Source organism: Saimiri boliviensis, chromosome 2 (assembly GCF_048565385.1).
Source record: "Saimiri boliviensis isolate mSaiBol1 chromosome 2, mSaiBol1.pri, whole genome shotgun sequence".
NCBI classification, from domain to species: Eukaryota; Metazoa; Chordata; class Mammalia; order Primates; family Cebidae; genus Saimiri; species Saimiri boliviensis.
This window is the reverse complement of record NC_133450.1, coordinates 154,791,221-154,811,706: the sequence shown is the minus strand read 5'-3', so window position 1 is coordinate 154,811,706 and position 20,486 is coordinate 154,791,221. Positions and strand designations below refer to the sequence as shown.

Sequence of the window (20,486 nt, the reverse complement as noted above, 5' to 3'; positions counted from 1 at the left end):
AACTAAAAAAAAAAAAAAAAAAAAAAAAGGAGAAGACCCATATAAAATCAGAAATGAAAAAGATACATAACAGAGACCACAGAGGTACAAAGAATAATTAGAGATAACTGCCAACAAATTGAAAAACCTAGAAGAAAAGAATAGATTCCTGGACACATACAAACAAAACTGAACGATGAAGAAAAAGAAACCCTCAACAAACCAATAGTAAGTAGTAAGAACAAAGCTATAATTAAGTCTCCTATCAAAGAAAAGTCCAGGATCTGATGAATTCTACTAAACATTTCAATTAGAGCTATAACAGTTCTACTAAAACTCTTAAAAAAAAAACTGAAGAGGTAGGAATCCTCAAACTCATCCTGCAAGACTGGAATTACTCTGATACCAAAACCAGAAAAGGCCGCAATTAAAAAAAAAAAGACAACCATAGGCTAATTTCACTGATGAACATAGATGGAAAAATCCTCAACAAAATACTAGCAAACTAATTGAACAACATGTTAATAAGATCATACAACATTTTCAAGTGGGATTCATCTCAGGGATACAAAGACGGCATATGCAAATCAATAAATGTGATATACCACATTAACACAGTCAAGAACAAAAAACATATGATCATTTCAGTAAGTACCGAAAAGAATTCAGTAAAATTCAATATCCCTTTACAATAAAAACTCTCAAACCAGGTACAGAGGAAACATACTTCAAAATAATAAAGACCACATATATGAAAAACCCACAGCTGACAACATACCAAGCAGGGAAAAACTGGAAGCCTTTTCACTAAGATCTGGAAGAAGATAAGGGTGTGCACTTTCACTACTCTTATTCAACATAAAGCAGAAGTCCTGGTCAGACAATTAGGCAAGAAAAATAAATAAAAGGGATTCATATTGGAAAGAAAGAATTCAAACTGCCTTTCAATGTAGATGACAGGATCTTCTATTTTTTAAAAACCAAAAAACTATTAGAATTAATAAGTGAATTCAGTCAAGTTTGCAGGATACAAAACCAACATACAAAAATCAGTAGCATTTATATATACCAACAGTGAACAATCTGAAAAAGAAAGCAAGAAAGCAATCTAATTTATTATAGCTACAAAGAATGTAAAATACCCAGGAATTGTTTGTTTCTGTTGTTGTTGTGACAGGGTTTTGCTCTGTCACCCAGGTTGCAGTGCAGTGGCATGATCACAGCTCATTGCAGTTTTGACCTCTTGGTCTCACATGATCCTCTTACTTCAGCACCCCAAGTAGCTGTGACCACAGGTGCATGCCATAACGTCTGGCTAACATTTTGATTTTTTGTAAAGATGAGGTCATACTATGCTCCCCAGACTGGTCTCAAACTCCTGAGCTCAAGCCATTCTTCTGGTTTGGCCTCTCAAAGTATTGGAATTGCAGCTGTCAGCTACTGTGCCTGGCACCTAAAAATCAATTTAACCAAAGTTGTGAAAGATCTTTATAAGGAACACTGTAAAACACTGATTAAACAGAAGATGACACAAAAAATGGAGAAGATATTATTCCATGCTCATGGACTGAAAGTATATTGTTAAAATGACAATCCTACCCAAAGCAATTTACTGATTCAAGGTAATCCTTATCAAAATAACAATAGTATTCCCCATAGAAATAGAGCATACAATCCTAAATTTCATACAGAACCACAAATAACCAAAGCAATCTTGAGCAAAAGGAGCAAAGCTGGCCTCACACTACTTGACTTAAAAACATGCTACAAGGCTACAGTAGCCAGATCAGAATGGTACTGGCATAAAAACCAGACACAAACACCAACTGAACAGAATAGTGAACTCAGGCATAACTTCATGCCATTTGCAGCCAATTCATTTTTGACAGAGGTGCCAATGATATGCAATAGGGAACGGACAGTCTCTTCAATAAATGGCACTGGGAAAACTGAACAACCACATGCAGAAGAATGAAATACACCTCTATCTCTCACCATATAAAAAAATCAAATACAAATGGATTAAGACTTAAATCTAACACCTGAAATTTATTATAAAACTACTAAAAGAAAACGTTGGATACTGGTCTGGGCAAAGATTTTCTGCTTAAGTCCTCAAAAGCATAGGCAACAGAAGCAAAAATGGACAAACAAGATTACATCTAGCTGAAAAGCTTCTGTACAGCAAAGGAAACAACCAACAAGGTGAAGAGACAACCCACAGAACAAGAGAAAGTATTTGCAAACTGCCCATCTGACAAGAGATAAATAACCAGAATATATAAGGAGCTCAAAAAACTCAACAGCAGAAAGCCATTAGTCTGATTTTAAAAAGGGCAAAAGGCCTGAACAGCCATTTCTCAACAGAGAACATACAAATGACCAGTGGGTATAAGAAGCGCTCAGCCTGGGTAACAAGAGCGAAACTCTGTCTCAGGAAAAAAAAAAAAAAAAAAGAAGCACTCAACATCAGTAATTACCAAGAAAATGCAAATCAAATTTCAAATGAGATACAATCTCACCCCAACTAGAATAGCTTTTATCAAAAAAGACAGGGAATAACATGCTAGTGAGGATGTGGAGAAAGAAAAATCCTTATACACTGTTCGTGGGAATATACATTTGTACAGCCACTATGAAAAATAGTTCAGAGGTTCCTCCAAAAACTAAAAGTAGAATACTTCATCATCCAGCAGTTCTGCTATTGAGTATGTACCTAAAAGAAAGGAAACTAATATGCTGAAGAGAGATCTGTACTTGCATGTTTATTGCAGCACTATTCACAATAGCCAAAATATGGAATCAACCCAAGTGTCTATCGATGGATGAATAAAGAAAATGTGGTATACTGGGAGGCCAACGCGGGTGGATTGCTTGAGTTCAGGAGTTTGAGACCAGCCTGGGCAACATAGCAGGACCCCATCTCTACAAAATAATAATACATATTTAAAAAGAAAATGTGATATAAATACACAATAGATTATTATCCAGCCATAAAAAAATAAAATCCTGTCATTTGGAGCAACATGGATAAAACTAGGGTTCATTATGTTCACTGAAACAAGCAAAGCACAGAAAAACAAATTTCGCATGTTCTCACTCCTATGCGGGAGCTACAAAAGTCAATCTCATCAAGATAGAAGACTGGTGGTTACCAGAGGCTGGGAAGGGTAGCAGGGAAGGGGGATCAAGAGTGGTATAAACACACTTAGAAGAAGTAAGACTTGATGCTTGACAGATCAGCAAAATAGCTACATATAACATTAATAAAGTGTGTATTAATACACTCAAAATAGCTTGCAAAGAATAATTCAAAAGTTCCTAGCATAAACAACAGATAAAATATTTAAGGTGACTGATACCCCCAATTACCCTGATTAGATTATATAAACATATCAAATTATCACATGGACCCCAAAATATGTACATTTAATATTTATCAATTTTAAAAATGAAAAATATGAAAGGAGAAATCACCATTTTGATGTGAAAGTTCTAGAATCTTTTTATAAGATATCACAGTATTTTTGTCCATGTAACAATAAAATTAAAAAGGCAATGTAATTAACTTTACCTAAAATCTGGAAAAGACAGAATATACAAAATTAAATTCAATCTTGCAACTCTATCAACTGTTATCACTGGAGGCTATTTTCAATATTTTATATACTTTTACAAATATTTTAATTAATTACCGTAATACATTTTAAAGATCTGCAATATCCTAGAATTTGTACCAGGCACTCTTTAGTTTCTATGTTGGAGGCATAACATGGACTAAGGCATTGTACCTTTCCCAGCAGTTCACACACTCGTGCTGAAGGCAAGTATTATAGACACAATTAGAAGAGTAGTGTTTACACAGTTCAATTCCAATCCACAGAAAAGTGGTCTTATTTTGTTTGAAAAGGGTACAAGAGGCCAAAAAAATTATTCATCATAAGAGATCACTTGGCCTAAGTCTTAAAGGATGAGTGAGTACTTTGCAGGACAAGAAAGGTGGAAGGGCACTGCAGGCAGAGGGGATGGCACATGCAAGGGTGAAAGATGAGAGGATGCACCCGGCAGGTAGCAGCTGGGGCCAGAGCATAGCTTGCTTATCAAGGCTTAGTTGTAAAAGAAGCAAACTGCCCGAGACAAAGACGACCTAAGGAGACTGGGTAATAAAGAGGAACCTAAATTTCCTAGATTCTAAAAGAACCAAACTGAAAAACGCACATACACAAATACAAATATTTTACCCTAACAAAAAATGCAGAGCTCATTTGATTTCTTCAAGTCAGTCGGTCTTTCATACAGGCAACCAAAAACCTGTCTTACCATACATCAAGTATGATTACTCACATATTCCTGTAGAATACACAAAAATAGTCATTACTGTAAAGTAACAATTAAAAGTATGCTGGAGTATAAACTCTGGCCACAATTTATTATTTGATTATCTTCTGGTGATTTCTAATACTGGCTCCTACCATAGGAAGAGTAGGGGTAATATTAACCAGCTTTTAGATATTTTGCAACCAAATTACCCAATATGACCCAATCCCATCTGGCTTCCTCAAATACAGCAGATAATTTTCTTGGTATGAGTAGGGTAGAGTTGAAAAGAAATCTCAATGATGAATCAAGTTCTAAATTACAATCTTTGTTAGTCAGTTTCTATTGCTACAAAGCAATACCTCAGACTGGGTACTTTACAAAGCAATGAGATTTATTTTTGGCTCATGGATCTGCAGGATGCACAGGAAGTGCGATACCAGTATCTGCTTCTGGTGAGGGCCTCGAGAAACTTAGAGAAGGCAACGGGGAGCCGGCATATTTCATGGTGAGGAGTGGAGCAACAGATGAAGGGGGAAGGTGCCAGGCTCTTGTTTAACAACTAGCTCTCTCACGAAGTCCGGGGAAAAGCTCATTACCATAGAGAGGCACCAAGCCATTCATGAGGAATCTGCCCCCATGATGCAGATATCTCCCACCAGGCTCCACCTCCAACAGTGGGGATCACATGTCAACATGAGATTTGGAGGGAACACAGATCCAAAGCAGATCAGAATCTTACTTGGATACCGGCTTTCATTTCTAATGTAGGAAAAAGGTTGAGATCTGCCTATTAGGGAAATTTTATGCTGTGTTTGTCTAAATGAGTATATTTGCAACTTTATGAGGTAATATAGGTAAGAAGCTGATGGAGGTATTTTTATCACAGGTACAGGAACAAATTAAAATGTAGACAATGAAGGGAAAATATGGAAGAAAGCAACAGTAAAGAAATTCATTTATTCATTCAACAAATGTGCGCCCACTACGTGCCAGGCACTGTTTTTGGCACTTAAGATATAGCTATGAACAAACCAGATACCAACCCACCTTTTTCCACAAAGTAATCTAACTAGACAGCTGTGCTTTGGGCCCAAAGAAAATTCAATTTAGGTTCATACTATGCTTAACAGATTAGCTGAGCTAAAAGCTAATTCCTGCTCATCTTTTCTGCCTTATATATTAGTCCATTCTCACACTGCTGATAAAGACACACCAGAGCCTGGATAATTTATATAGGAAAGAGGTTTAACTAACTCACAGTTTTGGCATGGCTGAGGAGGCCTCAGGAAACTTAGAATCATGGCAGAAGGGGAGCAAACACATCCTTCTTCACATGGCGGCAGCAAGGAGAAGTACCAAGCAAAAGCGGAGAAAGCCCCTTATAAAACCATTAGATCAGGCTGGGCGCGGTGGCTCAAGCCTGTAATCCCAGCAGTTTGGGAAGCCAAGGAGCATGGATCATGAGGTCAAGAGATTGAGATCACCCTGGTCAACATGGTGAAACCCTGTCTCTACTAAAAATATAAAAATTAGCTGGGCATGGTGATGCATGCCTGTAGTCCCAGCTACTCGGGAGGCTGAGGCAGGAGAATTGCTTGAACCTAGGAGGTGGAGGTTGCAGTGAGCCGAGATCACACCACTGCACTCAGCCTGACAGAGCAAGACTCCGACTCAAAAACAAAACATAAAAAACATTAGATCTCATGAAAACTCACTATCACAAGAACAGCATCAGGGTAACCGCCCCCATGATTCAATTACCTCCCATTGGGTACCTCCCATAACACACGAGATTATGGGAACTACAATTTGAAATTTGGGTGGGAACACAGCCAAATCACTTCACCTTATTTGAAGAGTTCCCATGACAGCATCTGCCTCCTTGTGTCCCAAAGCGGACATGAGTGTGTCCAGGCTTCCTACAAACCCTCACCGCTCATCCATCCTACATCATGAAAGTACACATCAGTATCTTTCCAACAGTGTACACAAGGGCTGTGCTGCCAGTGAACAGGTTAAAACACTCTCAGAGCCTGCAAACACTTTCAGAATCCCGTGCTGGATCTGCTCCAGCTGGGTTGTTGTGATCCACACAGTTTCCCTACTATTTAAAAATAACTGACACTTGAAAAGTTTCCTTCCAAGAAACTGTCTATACTGAAGGTTTATCAGATCATGAAAACCTAGGCTGAAAATCAGCTGTTCTGCTACAAAAGAAAGCAGCAATAGATAGTCTAAAGAGCATCTGAATGAAAATTAGAATGATTAAAGTTTCTTATTTTTCAGTTTACCACCTTTATGTTTCTTCCTGACTTCAGAGGAAAATAACTTTATGACTTCAGTATTGGTACCATGAAAAGTATTTATTGATTTGCTTTCATTTGTTTGTAACAGGTTTAGGGAAAACAGACGCTAGCAGAAACCTAATCCTTGACTTTGTGACTGTATTAGTAGAGTCTTGTTCTTACAGAGCAAGCATTCCTACTGCTGGTGGTTTGAACTAAAGTATCAGTGCTTTAACCTATTTAAACATTAAAGAACAGCAGTGTAACAGCCACAGATACAAGAGTTGGTTTAGTGTGATTTGAAAGGCTTTCTGTTCATTTCTTATTTTAAATGTACAGTTCTCATTTATTTTGCTTTAGGAAAAATGTTCTCTTTAATTCCATTGAAATCGAATTCTTATGTGACCTTCTCTGATCAACTCTTAAATTGATCAATACTGTTAATGAAAACTTCGAGTGTGCCTGGGACTGTTACTAAGTAAAAGAGGGACATGTAACACATCCTCAGATTCTTTTTTTTTTCTGAAAACAAGTTTTATTTAAATAAGTGTTTAGGTGGGGCTCGGTGGCTCCCGCCTGCCTGGCCAACATGCAAAACCTGTCTCTACTAACAATACAAAAATGAGCTGCATGTGGTGGCACATGCCTGTAATAACAGGTACTCGGGGAGGCTGAGGCAGGAGAATTGCTTGAACCCAGGAGGTGGAGGCTACAGTGAGCTAAGATCACACCACTGCACTCCAGCCTGGGCAACAAAGTGAGACTCTTGTCTCAAAAAAATAAAAGAGGTTTAAATACATAACATTAAAACTGGAGGGGGGAAAAAACTCTTTAAAACCAGTTTGTTACTTCACATGTCATTGGGCAGCTGTTAAATTAAGTTGCAAGCTCTATAGCTAGGTACGTGACTGGTGTATCAGTTTGAGATTTATTCCCTTGTCAAAAGTTTAACTTTGAGGAAGGCTGGCCTCACATTCTGGTGTTTGGACATCCCTTAGCTAGTATGCCTGATCAAAAAGATCTTTGTGGCAAGCCAGATATCCTATCACCTCACTATAGGGAAGGGGGCCTCTCTAAAGCTATGCTCCCCGGTCAGGTTGGAGACGCCAGCGGATCTTTCTTTGACTACCAAAGGCTCCCGTTAATGGTACAGCTGCTGTTGCTGCCTTACCCCCATCTCTCCTCTCAGATTCACCGTGGACTGCTTGGACGGTGACATTCTCTTACGGCAGGGGACTCTACAGAGGGAGAATGGAGGAGCTTCTTACCAGACACTGTTGTCTATGATTTTATGGCTCTGTGAATGGCTGAAACATGATGATATTGCTTTGTTTTAGGCTTGACACTGCCAGGCGCCTACTGCTTGATCTCTGTTTAAATGAAGAACTTCAAGACTAGACGGCATGGCTCTTTTCAGTTTACTGCATGAAAGAGTTACACTAGTCCAAGTTAAAAGCAGATCACGAATGGTTATGTTATACAAGCTGAGAGGTTTTCAAACTTGTGACAAGGGACAGAAAGGAAATTCTATTCATTGCAAGGAAATCCTCACTCAAGCTTCAGCGAGCCACAGCACTTAAAACCCATGAACCTTTAGATGATTGTCCTTAGCTATTTCAGTCTCTACGAGGAAGTGGCATGTTCTTGCGCTGGTCACCCTGTAGCTGAATGACTTCTCCATATTCTGGATGCTCAATTACAGTACCGTTGCAGGCAAACTTCTTTTTAAATGCCTTCATTGGTTTCTTTTCATCATACTCATCAGCAATCCCTTGGAGAGCAGTAAGGGTTTTCCTGCTGTTCCTCTGTTGCATGAATCCTTTTATGGATATAATTCTCAGTGTCAGCAGGAAGCAGGTCATCACTCTCACTTGTATCAGCAAAGGGATGGAAAGCATGGAAATTTTGGATTGTGGACATACGACACAATTCCTTTTCCTCAGCGGAAATGGCTGCAAAAGTGGGCAGTGGCAGGAGAAGGGGGAGCCAAGTCCTTGGCAGTGGCGGCTCAGTGACTGGGGCCCCCTCAGATTCTTAACCTGAAAACACTGGTGCTTGATATGGGTTGGATTTGTGTCCCCACCCAAATCTTATGAGTTATAATCCTCAGTGTTGGAAGAGGGTCCTGGTGGGAGGTGATTAGATGGTGGGGGGACTTCCCTTGAGAACTGGTTGCTTAAAAGTGCATAGCATCACCTCCTTCCCTCTTTTTCTCCTGCTCCCACCAAACAGGACATGCCACCTTTCCCTTCCCCTTCCACCATGATTGTAAGCTTCCTGAGGCCTTCCCAGCCATGCTTCCTGTACAGCCTGTGGAACTGTTAGTCAATTAAACCTCCTTTATTTATAAATTACCCAGTCTCAGGTAGTTCTTTACAGCAGTACAAGAACAGACTAATACAGTTCTTACAGTGGGTTCCCAGAACAGCAGCATCGGCATTGTCTTCTGGGAACTTGTTAGAAATCCAAATTTTTGGGCCCCATCCCAGACCTACTGAAGCAGGAACTCTGGGTTTGGGGCCCTGCAATGTGCATTTTGATAACCCTCTAGGTGACTCTGATGTAGGCCAAAAGTTCTCAAAACCCTTATCTTCAAACATGGGTTGACTTGGAAAAGATTATGCCCTAAGGCGCCAAGAGCCAAGAATATCCTCCAATTTTTTTTTTTTTTTTTTTTTTTTGAGACGGAGTTTCGCTCTTGTTACCCAGGCTGGAGTGCAATGGCGCAATCTCAGCTCACCACAACCTCCGCCTCTTGGGTTCAGGCAATTCTCCTGCCTCAGCCTCCTGAGTAGCTGAGACTACAGGCATGCGCCACCATGCCCAGATAATTTTTTGTATTTTTGGTAGAGACGGGGTTTCACCATATTGACCAGGATGGTCTCGATCTCTTGACCTCGTGATCCACCCGCCTCGGCCTCCCAAAGTGCTGGGATTATAGGCGTGAGCCACCGCGCCCGGCCCATCCTCCAATTTTAATAAAATGATACCTCGGGATTTAGAAAACATCCCAGGAAGCCTAACTTTGTTTCACTCATTTATTCAAAAATATTGACTGAGAACTCATCATGCAATAGGCACAGTGCCGGGCACTACAGTGGTGAACAAAATAAACTCAGTTCTTGCCTTTTTGAGGCTTATAGGCAGGATTTGTATGTGCACAAAAATGTTATAAACGTATTATGCTAAATGCTATGATGGAGAAAAAACAGGTGTTGAGTAAGAATAACGGAAGTACCCTTTCTTAGAACTGAAGTTGAGGGTATATAGATGTATAGGAATGGGTGGTCCTTAAGAGTTTCTCCAGGGAAGTAACTTTGAGGCTAAGACCTTAAGGATAGGGAGGAGTTAACTAGGGGGAAGATAGAAGGTACAAATGGTCCTGGGAACATCATAGAGCCCAGGTATAGACCCACTCAAATGTGTCCATATGATTTTTGACACAGGCATTTCAGAAAAGAAAGGAAAAGTCTTTCAGAAAAGGAAGGAAAATCTTTTCAACAAACAGTGCTAGCAATCTGACATCTGTAGTTAAGATAATGAATCTTCCTAATGTTCTGTCTTATGCAAACATTAATTTCAAACGAATCTTAAATCTAAAATTAAAAAAAAGACAACAACTATAAAACCTTAAGAAAACCTAGAAGATCTTTAAGAGCTAGGGCTTGGAGAGGTCTAGACAGAACACCAAAAGTAAGAGCCATAAAAGTAAAAATGAATAATGTGGTCTTCATCAAAATTACACTTTTTTTTTTCTTTCTTTAAAAGGTCTAGAGGCTCAGGGGCAAGAAAGAGCTCAATATATTTGAGCAAGTAAGTTTTTAAGAGAGGGAAAGAACAGGTTGGACTGAAGTGAGAGACAAGCAGAGGCTAGGTTATGAGACTTGCTTAGTCCTGCTGGTCATAGTAGGAAGACTAGGTTTTCTTCTAAGTTGAAAGTCACTAATAGGTTTTAAGCTGATGAGTAAAATAAAATAAATGATTTTTTTAAGTGTTTTGTTTACGCATGGGCTTCCTACTATCTTTAAAGAGAAGCAGCTCTGGGCTTCCTTTGTTTATTATCATGGGGAGAGGACCCTGGATATTCCAGGAATAGTTCATTCAGCTTTCCCAAAGAGGATTTCGCCTTGAAGATATAACCAGCCGTTTGAATTAAAAAGTACATATATTTTTTTCACTGTTTAAAGTAGAAAGGAGCTGGGGATGGTGGTACATTCCTGTAGTCCCAGCTACTTCTGAGGCTGAGACAGGAGCTCGTGGCTATAGTGAGCTTTGATTGTACCTGCGAACAACCACTACATTCCAGCCTGGGCAACTTAGGGAGAGCCTGTAACACCCCTACACCATCACCACCAAGAAGATAGAAAGGCTCAGCCATGCCACGTGGAAATCTTCCAGATTTTCTTGTGTTTTCTCAAGAACATACAAGTTCCTAACTTAAGATAAGCTTTAAAGAGGTCAAATATCTGACCTGGACGGGGTTTTCCAATTTGCTGCCTAATAAAAGCTCTCACAATGTTAAATTTACGTTACCAACATAGCATACGCACCTCAACTGAAAATGGGTATGGGAAAAACTGTAGCCAGAGACTGAATTCGGAGTTTGAAAAGACAGAACCAAATCAAAACCACAATATCACCTCATACTCATTAGGATGGCCACTACTCAAAAAACAAAAACAAAATAAGCATTGGTAGCATGTGGAGAAACTGGAACCCTACATTGGTCAGGGTTGTTGGTGAAATGGTAAAACGGTACAGCTGCTACACAAAACAGTATAGAGATTCTGCAAGAAAATAAGAAATAGAACTACCATATGATCCAACAATTCTACTTCTGGATAGATGTACAAAAGAACTGAAAACAGGAACTTGAAGAGGTATTTGTACCCCCATGCTTACTGATGAAATATTCACAATGACCAAGAGGCAGAAGCAACCTAAATGTCCATTAACATATGAATGCCTAAGGAAAATGTAGTATATACATACAGTGCGTGCATATATATTTTAGGCTAAAGAAGAGAAATTCTGTCACATGCTACATCATGAATAGAATAGAAACTTGAGGACATTACCTAAGTGAAATAAGCCAATCACAAAAAGCCAAATTTCCACACCATATACATGCAATTAATCACATAGAAACAGAAAGTAGAAAGCTTAGTGCCAGGGGCTGGCAGGCGGGGAAACACAGAGTTGTTTGATGAGTACAGAATTTCAGTCATGTGAAATGGAAAAGTTCTAGAGATCTGTCATATGGCAATGTGCATACATTAATAAAATGTACACTTAAAAATTATAGTTAACAATAATAAAATGTACACTTAAAAATTAAGAATGTAAATCTATGTTATGTATTTTTACCACAATTTAAAAAAAAAAAAGAAAAGAGCAGAAGTAGCATTTACAGGGCTCCAGTCACACTCAAGGTCAAGCTGCCTTATGTTGCTTTCTTTTAGTAGAAATAAACCTCACTTAAGCTTTTCCCTTTTTAAAAGAGGAGTCTCGGAACATTTTCTGCATTTTTATCATCACAGACTCTCCCGATGAAACAAGCACATCCATTTCATGATTCTTCAAGACTTCTGCTGATGTTCACCTACCCATGCTAGACAGGCAATTATTCAGGCGCAGCGAGGGAGCAGGGGCACCTGCCATGAAGATACCCTTTAAAAGTAGGAAATGACTGAAAAAGCCTGTTCCTATTCTGTTGAGGAATGCCTTTGAGAACAGCAGTATAGTCACAGACTGACCAATCCACCCAGGAGACACAGCTTTGACCCTTGGCCAGCATAAGGTGGAGGCAGAAGGGAGGACCACTGGCTCAGCCCCACCCATTTCCCAAAGAGGCTTCTGCCGCCTCTCACTAATTCAAATACCATCGACCACTTCTGCCATGTTCAGCTGGGAAAATGCAACAGGCCAGGGAAACATTTCACAAAAGGCACTTAAACCTTCCCCCTCACGCAAAGGTCTTGTCTTTCCCTCTCTCCTTCTGAGCAGGCTCTGATGGCAAGGTCTCAACCCCACCACACTAGGAAAAGCGCCAGACTGTGGGACCTGCCAGAGAAAAGGCTTCACCCCTAACCTAGGCCGGAAAGGTTGGGCTCAAGCCAGAGACACAGGATGAAGCCATGTCACAAGACGACTGGCTTCCAGAGCCTGCAGTCTGACAGCATGAAAGTGTCAAAAGTGACTAGCCTGCAATGAGGCCCTGGGGCATTACTAAACTTTTAGCCTCCTGGGGCAATAACAACTAATGGGCAGGGTCTGAGGCAAGAAGAAAGCCAGAAGGCAAGATTCTCAAATCCAGACAGTGAACCCTGGGGCCCAGTTGTAAAGGGGAAAAGCCTGTTAATATGTGTGTCATACTAAAGCAAAATTAATTTACAAACATTTGTTTGAAACTCTGAGTCAGCAGGTAGGAAGAAGCAAAAACAAAATGTTTTAGCCATCAAGGGAAGGGAAATAGTCCTTAATGGTAAAATATTTACTGTTTCTAATTTAAGCAATCTGAAATCTCAGTGACATTGCATTTATTTGTTCTATACTACTTAAAAACATATAAAAACTATGAGTTGATAAGGACTTACATAGGTTTGTAAACACTTTCTAACCACCTCACTATTCAAAGTGTGGACCCCTGGCCAATCCAGCAGCATCTGCCTGAGTTGTTTAAAAACAGGGGCATCTTGGACCCTACCCTAGACCTACAGAATCCATCTGCAGTTCAGCAAGATCCCCAGGTGATTTGTAGGCACACTGAAGTGGGAGGAGAACTGGTTTAGCCTTTATTTTTCCCCATTATGTCCTAAGCTTCCTAACCCATTACCTTTTACCTGAAGTGACCTACAGGGATGGTTTGCAACCTTGGATGATTTTTCTTTTTTTTTTGAGATGCAGTTTCAATCTTGTTGCCAAGGCTGGAATGCAATGTTGTGATCTCAGCTCACTCACTCCAACTTCTGCCTCCCAGGTTCAAGCAATTCTCCTGCCTCAGCCTCCTGACTGGCAAGCATGCAACAACAGGCACGGCTAATTTTTTCCATTTTTAGTAGAGACAGGTTTCGACATGTTGGCCAGGCTGGTCTCAAACTCCTAACTTCAGGTGATCCACCCACCTCAGCCTCCCAGAGTGCTGGGGTTACAGGCATGAGCCACTGCGGCAAGCTGGATGATTATTAGAATTACTGTCTAGGCCCTACCAAAGACCAATTAAACTATTCTCTGGGTATGGGACCTGAGCAGAAGTACTTTTAAAAGCCCCTCCAGGAGACTGCAATTGCTACATTTGAGTTACTGGTCTATTCCAGTGGTTCTCAAAATGTGGTCCCAGATCAGCGATATCACATTACATCACTAAGGAACTTGTCAGAAGTCCCTTGTCAGAACTTTTTCCATACCTCCTTTCTCTCTCTCTCTCATACACACAGGCACACACACTTTGTGACTATGCTTTTTAAAAAGAAACTCAGTAAAACCTCAGGTAATTCTCAGAAAGCAGGTATTCTGGTATCTCTTTTGCACGATATATTTGGTACCGGAAATAAAAATATTTATGTCTTAGAAGGGTTAGTTAAAATTCACTTAAAAATGTGGATGCTGCTAGGGGCTGATGGAGCCATAAGGGTCAAAGCAGACAATGGATGAGAAAACTATTAGAATGGTAAATATATTGTTCCTTCTGGTTCGACTTAGTGTTTGAAAAAAAAAAAAAATTTATTGTCCTGTGAGTGGTCTGCAAACAAGTGATGCTCTATGAGGCCTACCTGATAGCAATAGTACAGTAGTTCCTCCAAATGTGGTAATATAGTATCCCAAGACTCTCACAAAGATTTTGATTCAGTGAGTCTGACATGGGGTCAAAACATACATTTTAAACAAACATTTTCAAGTGATTCTTGTCCTCAGCAAAATTTGGAAAACACACTGTCTTCTAAGACTCTTATTCTTGCGGTGGCTCTAGCCTGTAATCCCAGCACTCTGGGAGGCCGAGGCGGGTGGATCACAAAGTCAGGAGTTCAAGACCAGCCTGGCCAACATAGTGAAACTCTGTCGCTACTAAAAATACAAAAATTAACCGGGTTTGGGGGTATGTGCCTGTAGGCCCAGCTACTGGAGAGACTGAGGCAGGAGAATCTCTTAAACCCGGGAGGCAGAGGTAGCAGAGAGCCAAGACCACGCCACTGCACTCCAGCCTGGGTGACAGAGTGAGACTCTGTATCAAAAAAAAAAAAAAGGCTCTTATTCTGTAAGCCACTGTTTCTCAAAGTGTGGCACTGGACCAGTGGTGTCAGCATCACCTGGGGACTGATTAGAAATGCGTGTTCTTGGGCCCCGTGCTGAGATACTGAATCAGAAACTCTTCAGTTAAGTCCAGTCATCTGTGTGTTAACCACTGCATGAGACCACTGTCAAAACTTACATCTTTTAAGTAAAAACGATCTGCTCTTATTCAAACACCTAATTTTTGGTAAGAAGCCACTCAATTTGAGTCTCAGTTTGTGTCTTTCATGTGGAAGCATGAAAGGGCATAATGAACAGTCTTTGGCCGTAGCCATGAAATATCCATGTTGACAGGAACAGAGTGGAGCACAGTGCAAAAAATGAAAGCAGTTCTACTAGTGTGATGAGAGCTTTAAAAAATATTACACAATTTAACTTTTATCGGCATGACAATCTAACAGCAACTATAAACACAAAGAAAACACTAAGTATCCAATGTGAGGAGACTTGTTCCTCTTCCTAGTTGCTATCTTTTACTTCTTTTTATTTGAAAGAAAACATTTTTGCCACAAAGGTATGAAAACCAGATCACAGTTCCATTACCTCCAAACGCAAAAGAACCGCTTAAAAACAGGTGAGCACAAGACAAAGGGCATTTATAACACAGGACAGGCTTTACAGGGCTCTTGAAACTACTGAAATCAAATGCAAAGTTTTGTGGTTTTCAGCAAACATGCATTGTTCAAGAGAGAGGTTTTGCAGCCTTTATTAGATAACCCAAAGAGGCCAGACCCAAGGAAAGTCAACAACCTCTGAATTTCCATGCATTTCACTGAACACAGATCTAGACAAAAGTCCTATTAATTTAATCTTCTACAATATGAACAACAACAAAAAAACCCCAACAAGATTCTCTTACCTGGAAACCTTTTGCTCTGGCCTTAAAAACCACTTGTGAGAACTGGAGACTCATCCACCATAGCAGAGCTGAGCTTGGAGACAAGCAAAGTAGCAGCACTAGATAGACCAAGAGCCTGGGAACCGCATTTCCATTTTCACTCCCACTTGGCCTGAACCACCTCTGGGACTCTGGGAACGTTACTTAAATGCTCTGGGCTTCAGATTCTTCATGTCAAGACTAGGACAGCCCTAATGACACTTCCAGGCCTGAGAGACATTCTATGATTATGCTCTTCTAAATCCTGGGTCCACGGGGAACACAAGGCTCCTTGAGCTGACGTTGCTAAATAAAGTTAAGACCATATGGGATGCTGTGTATGAGTCAGCAGGACACAGGTCTTGCCTCACAGGACCCAGCTGTGCACAGGAAGCTTCTCTGGCACAATGATGACTAGTCAGAGAATTCCCACTGCCAACGCCAGAAGAGATGCTAAAACACCTGGACTCTGTTTTCTCCTCTAACTCAGCTCCCAGGGTGGCTACTTTTTCCCCATCCCTTCCAAATTAAGTTTTCTATTCCCTCTCTATGTACTAGGTACTAAATATCCAACAATAAAGAAATGCATGAGAAAGAAAGTAAAAAATCAGCTGTAATTCCACTACTAGCAACGTTTTGGAGTATTGCTTCCCAATTCTTCCTTGTGCTTACATAAGCCTGTATGTACCTATACATTTTCCCCAAATGTTCCTTTATAACTTTTGACTTCATATCATAGTCATCTTCCTAAGATAATAAGCACATCCCTCTTTAATGGCTGCATAAAACTCCCTTTCATATTTCTGCCATTTGATCTTCCTTTATTGTTGAATAGATTGTTTCTTCACACTGTAAACACTTTTTTATCTTTGAGACAGAGTTTTGATCTTGTCGCCCAGGCTGGAGTGCAATGGTACGATCTCAGCTTGCTGCAAACTCTGCCTCCCAGGTTCAAGTGATTCTCCTGCCTCAGCCTCCTGAGGAGCTGGGATTACAGGCACGTGCCATCATGCCTGGCTAATGTTTGTATTTTTGGTAGAGATGGGGTTTCACCATGTTGGCCAGGTTGGTCTCAAACTCCTGACCTCAGGAGATCCACCTACCTTAGCCTCCCAAAGTGCTGGGATTACAGGCATGAGCCACCATGTCTGGCTCACACTGCAAACACTTGGATGAGCAGACTTTTACATATAGCTTTTGGTACCTGTCCAATAATTCCAAACAAATATTTGCAATAGTTAATTATAAATGGGTAAATTACAAGAAGTCAATCTGTGAGATGAAGAAAACAGAGCCTACACATTATAATGAATAATGTCAGTGTGTCCTTCAGAAAGTAGGTATTAATTTATATTCTTGCCAAAATATTATAGGAGGGCCAATGGAACTAGATTCCATTTCTAAATTTATTGCTTTGAACATAGTAAACACATCCTCAAAACAGTGTATCAAAAATATCTGCATACTATTAACTTTAATATAGTAACTTTAGGTTTTTAACATGGGATTCTACGTTTTTCTTTCTTTCTTTTTTTTTTTTTTTGAGACGGAGTTTCGCTCTTGTTACCCAGGCTGGAGTGCAATGGCGCGATCTCGGCTCACCGCAACCTCCGCCTCCTGGGTTCAGGCAATTCTCCTGCCTCAGCCTCCTGAGTAGCTGGTATTACAGGCACGAGCCACCATGCCCAGCTAATGTTTTTTTTTTTTTTGTATTTTTAGTAGAGACGGGGTTTCACCATGTTGACCAGGATGGTCTCGATCTCTCGACCTCGTGTTCCACCCGCCTCGGCCTCCAAAAGTGCTGGGATTACAGGCTTGAGCCACCGCTCCCGGCCTCTTTCTTTCTTTTTTTTGAGACAAAATCTCGCTCTTGTCTCCCAGGCTAGAGTGCAATGGGTGATCTCGGCTCACTGCAACCTCAGCAATCCTCCTGCCTCAGCCTCTCAAGTAGCTGGGATTACAGGCACCTGCCACCACACCTGGCTAACTTTTATATTTTTAGTAGAGATGGGGTTTCAACATGTTGGCCAGGCTGGTCTCAAACTCCTGACCTCAGGGAATCCACCCATCTCGGCCTCCCAACGTGCTGGGGATTACAGGTGTGAGCCATTGCACCCAGCCCTACATTTATTTTTCAATTCTGGCTCAGAGCAGTTTATATTTTATAAAACTTAACCTCTGTATATCATATGAACATTAATTATGAAGGTAAATTTGCAGATAATTTTTGAAATTCTCTCATCCACAAGTCTAAGGATTGAAAATCCCTAACTTACTTAAAGCATTTCATTATCCACTACATTATATGCAGCCTTATGTGTAAAACAATTAGTCAAAATAGAGATGTGAATAAACTCCAGACTTCTGTCCTAAGACTGAAGAGGTCATTGTATTGCGAGAACAGACTGAGTAGAGAACAGAGTTGGACCCAAGGTAACCTGTGGAACAAGCATTCCTTTATCCTCTAAACAGAGGATGAATCTAACGCGTGGTACTTACACACACATCCAACACATGCAGATGCTTAGGGAAAATGCCAGTAAGACACAGAAGAAACTTCTAGCTATTCCTGCCACTGTGAGGCCGGGTTTCCCAAATTAGTATGACAGAAGCAGAAATTAATACAGTGCACTATAGATTATATAAAAAGACAGAAAAATTTTCAGAGATTTTGAAGCCATGAAACAATATAGATTTTTTCAAAGGGAAGAGAACAAAGAATATAAGGAAAATTATAAAATGTACACACATTAACACACACACACTTATTTTGGAGATGCTCTTACAGAAACAAAACCCCATTCATAAAGACATAATTTTTAGTGTTTTATGACCATAAAATTCTTTTTTTTTTTTTTTTTTTTTGAGACGGAGTTTCGCTCGTTACCCAGGCTGGAGTGCAATGGCGCGATCTCGGCTCACCGCAACCTCCACCTCCTGGGTTCAGGCAATTCTCCTGCCTCAGCCTCCCGAGTAGCTGGGATTACAGGCATGAGCCACCATGCCCAACGAATTTTTTGTATTTTTAGTAGAGACGGGGTTTCACCATGTTGACCAGGAAGGTCTCGATCTCTTGACCTCGTGATCCACCCACCTCGGCCTCCCAAAGTGCTGGGATTACAGGCTTGAGCCACCGCGCCCGGCCGACCATAAAATTCTTAATTGCTATGCTTTAACAATTGAAGGGGCTCTGAAAACTGTCTGAGTCCAAATCCTTCCTTTCACAGATGAGGACTTTTTGTGAAGTAACAGGTTAAACAGCCAGAAGAATATAGTAACACAAACCAGTTAGTGGTGGCCCTGTTGCCTTATGTAGAGGCAGAATGAGAAGGCACATAACAGGCTTTTTTCTTTGATAAAAGTAGAAGGAAATGGAACTCTCCTTTCTGCATTTCCTCTCGTTTCCTATTAGCCTTCTGCCCCTTCCCTCCACTGTTTTCCTCCGCGCCTTTAATAGATGCAAAATAAGCCAGTTACTGGAATTCCAAACCCAATGACTGTAACATTTCTTTATTCATTTCATTAGCAGGAACACTGGGCCTGTTAGGGATACCTTAAGATTGGTAAAGAGACTGCAGACAATACTTAGGGTTTAGAAGTCTGAGTGGTCCCTCTCACCCTAACCACTAGCTAATAACAGCTCCTCCAGACAGCTGAGGGTCTGGTGTGTGCCACTCTAACCTGCGTATTTTACAACAGTGATATGCAGAGTTGGAGCTGAAACACACACTTCCTGACAACCTGCTACTCAAGTTGTGCCCTGTGGTCCAGCACCACCAGCATGCTCTGTAGCTAATTAGAAATGCAGAATCTTAGGCCCCCATCCCAGACCCAGGAGTCAGAATCTACATAACAAGAGTCCCACACTAAAGTGTGAGAAGCATTGTTTTAACAGAGATATTTAAGCCATGTTTCCCTTGCTGGATAGTAAAACAGGGATCACACTAAAAATGTTCCATTCCACGGATTTTTATTTTTTCATCTTTTACTTTCACTTTGTAAGAATTAAATCATATACATTTATTTGGCTCTAATAAGCAACGAGGCCAATCCCAAACTCCAATGCAGCTGTCAACAGAGAGAGGTAGATTTACATATTTGATTTTAACTCAGTATAATTTGCATTGAACTTTTTGCAAGTTGCTCTGCAATGAAAATATTGGGATTGCATATTAATAAAACAGTAAAGTATTCCTTCCACCTTTATACAAATTCCATATTAACACTGGAAGTAAGGATAGTTTTATTCTATTATATTTGGGATTGCCAGGAGTCACACAAAGTGGCACCTTCCCCTCTGCTCGGAAAAACACAGGACTGCAGAATTTTCTCTCTTTAGGCTTTTGGACCTTTCAATCCTATTTTGTCATTCTAAAAGGGTAGTGGGGGCGAGCAGAGATGCTGCAATATAGAGCCATCCCTCCAAGCTGCATCCTAACCGTCACCCCCTGGGTCACACCAAAGGAGATGCACAGGTAGCGAGGGGGAAACGTAAGCATTTTACACCTCCCTGGTTGGCTGCCATGGTGAATGATGGTCAAAAACAAGATCGATACCAGCTTAACACATAGCTCACAGTGAATGAAAACCTTGATGGGCCTTTAAGAAGGAATGTCAGTCTTCAAGCTCCAACAAGCCATGTTATGGTGAAAACTATTGAAGTGTCAAAACTACTGTTCTGTGGCAGAGTGAACGAACACAGGCTTTCGTTTTAACAGCTCATTAGGAAACCTGCT

At 40.6% G+C, this 20,486-nt stretch overlaps 1 protein-coding gene and 1 pseudogene across 11 annotated transcripts in view; both read right to left on the bottom strand.

Moving 5' to 3' along the window:
- KANK1 (KN motif and ankyrin repeat domains 1) overlaps positions 1–20,486 on the bottom strand; it is a 240,357-nt gene that overhangs the window by 82,011 nt on the left and 137,860 nt on the right. The window contains exon 1 of one of the 11 annotated variants that reach the window (XM_074394729.1): positions 15,733–16,050. The exons of the other annotated variants lie outside the window; for them this stretch is intronic. The gene's annotated coding sequence lies outside the window, so the exon portion shown is untranslated. Of the gene's footprint in view, positions 1–15,732; positions 16,051–20,486 lie in introns of those variants that run through there. 11 annotated transcript variants of the gene reach the window in all.
- On the bottom strand, positions 43–15,707 carry LOC141583715 (eukaryotic translation initiation factor 1 pseudogene; annotated as a pseudogene).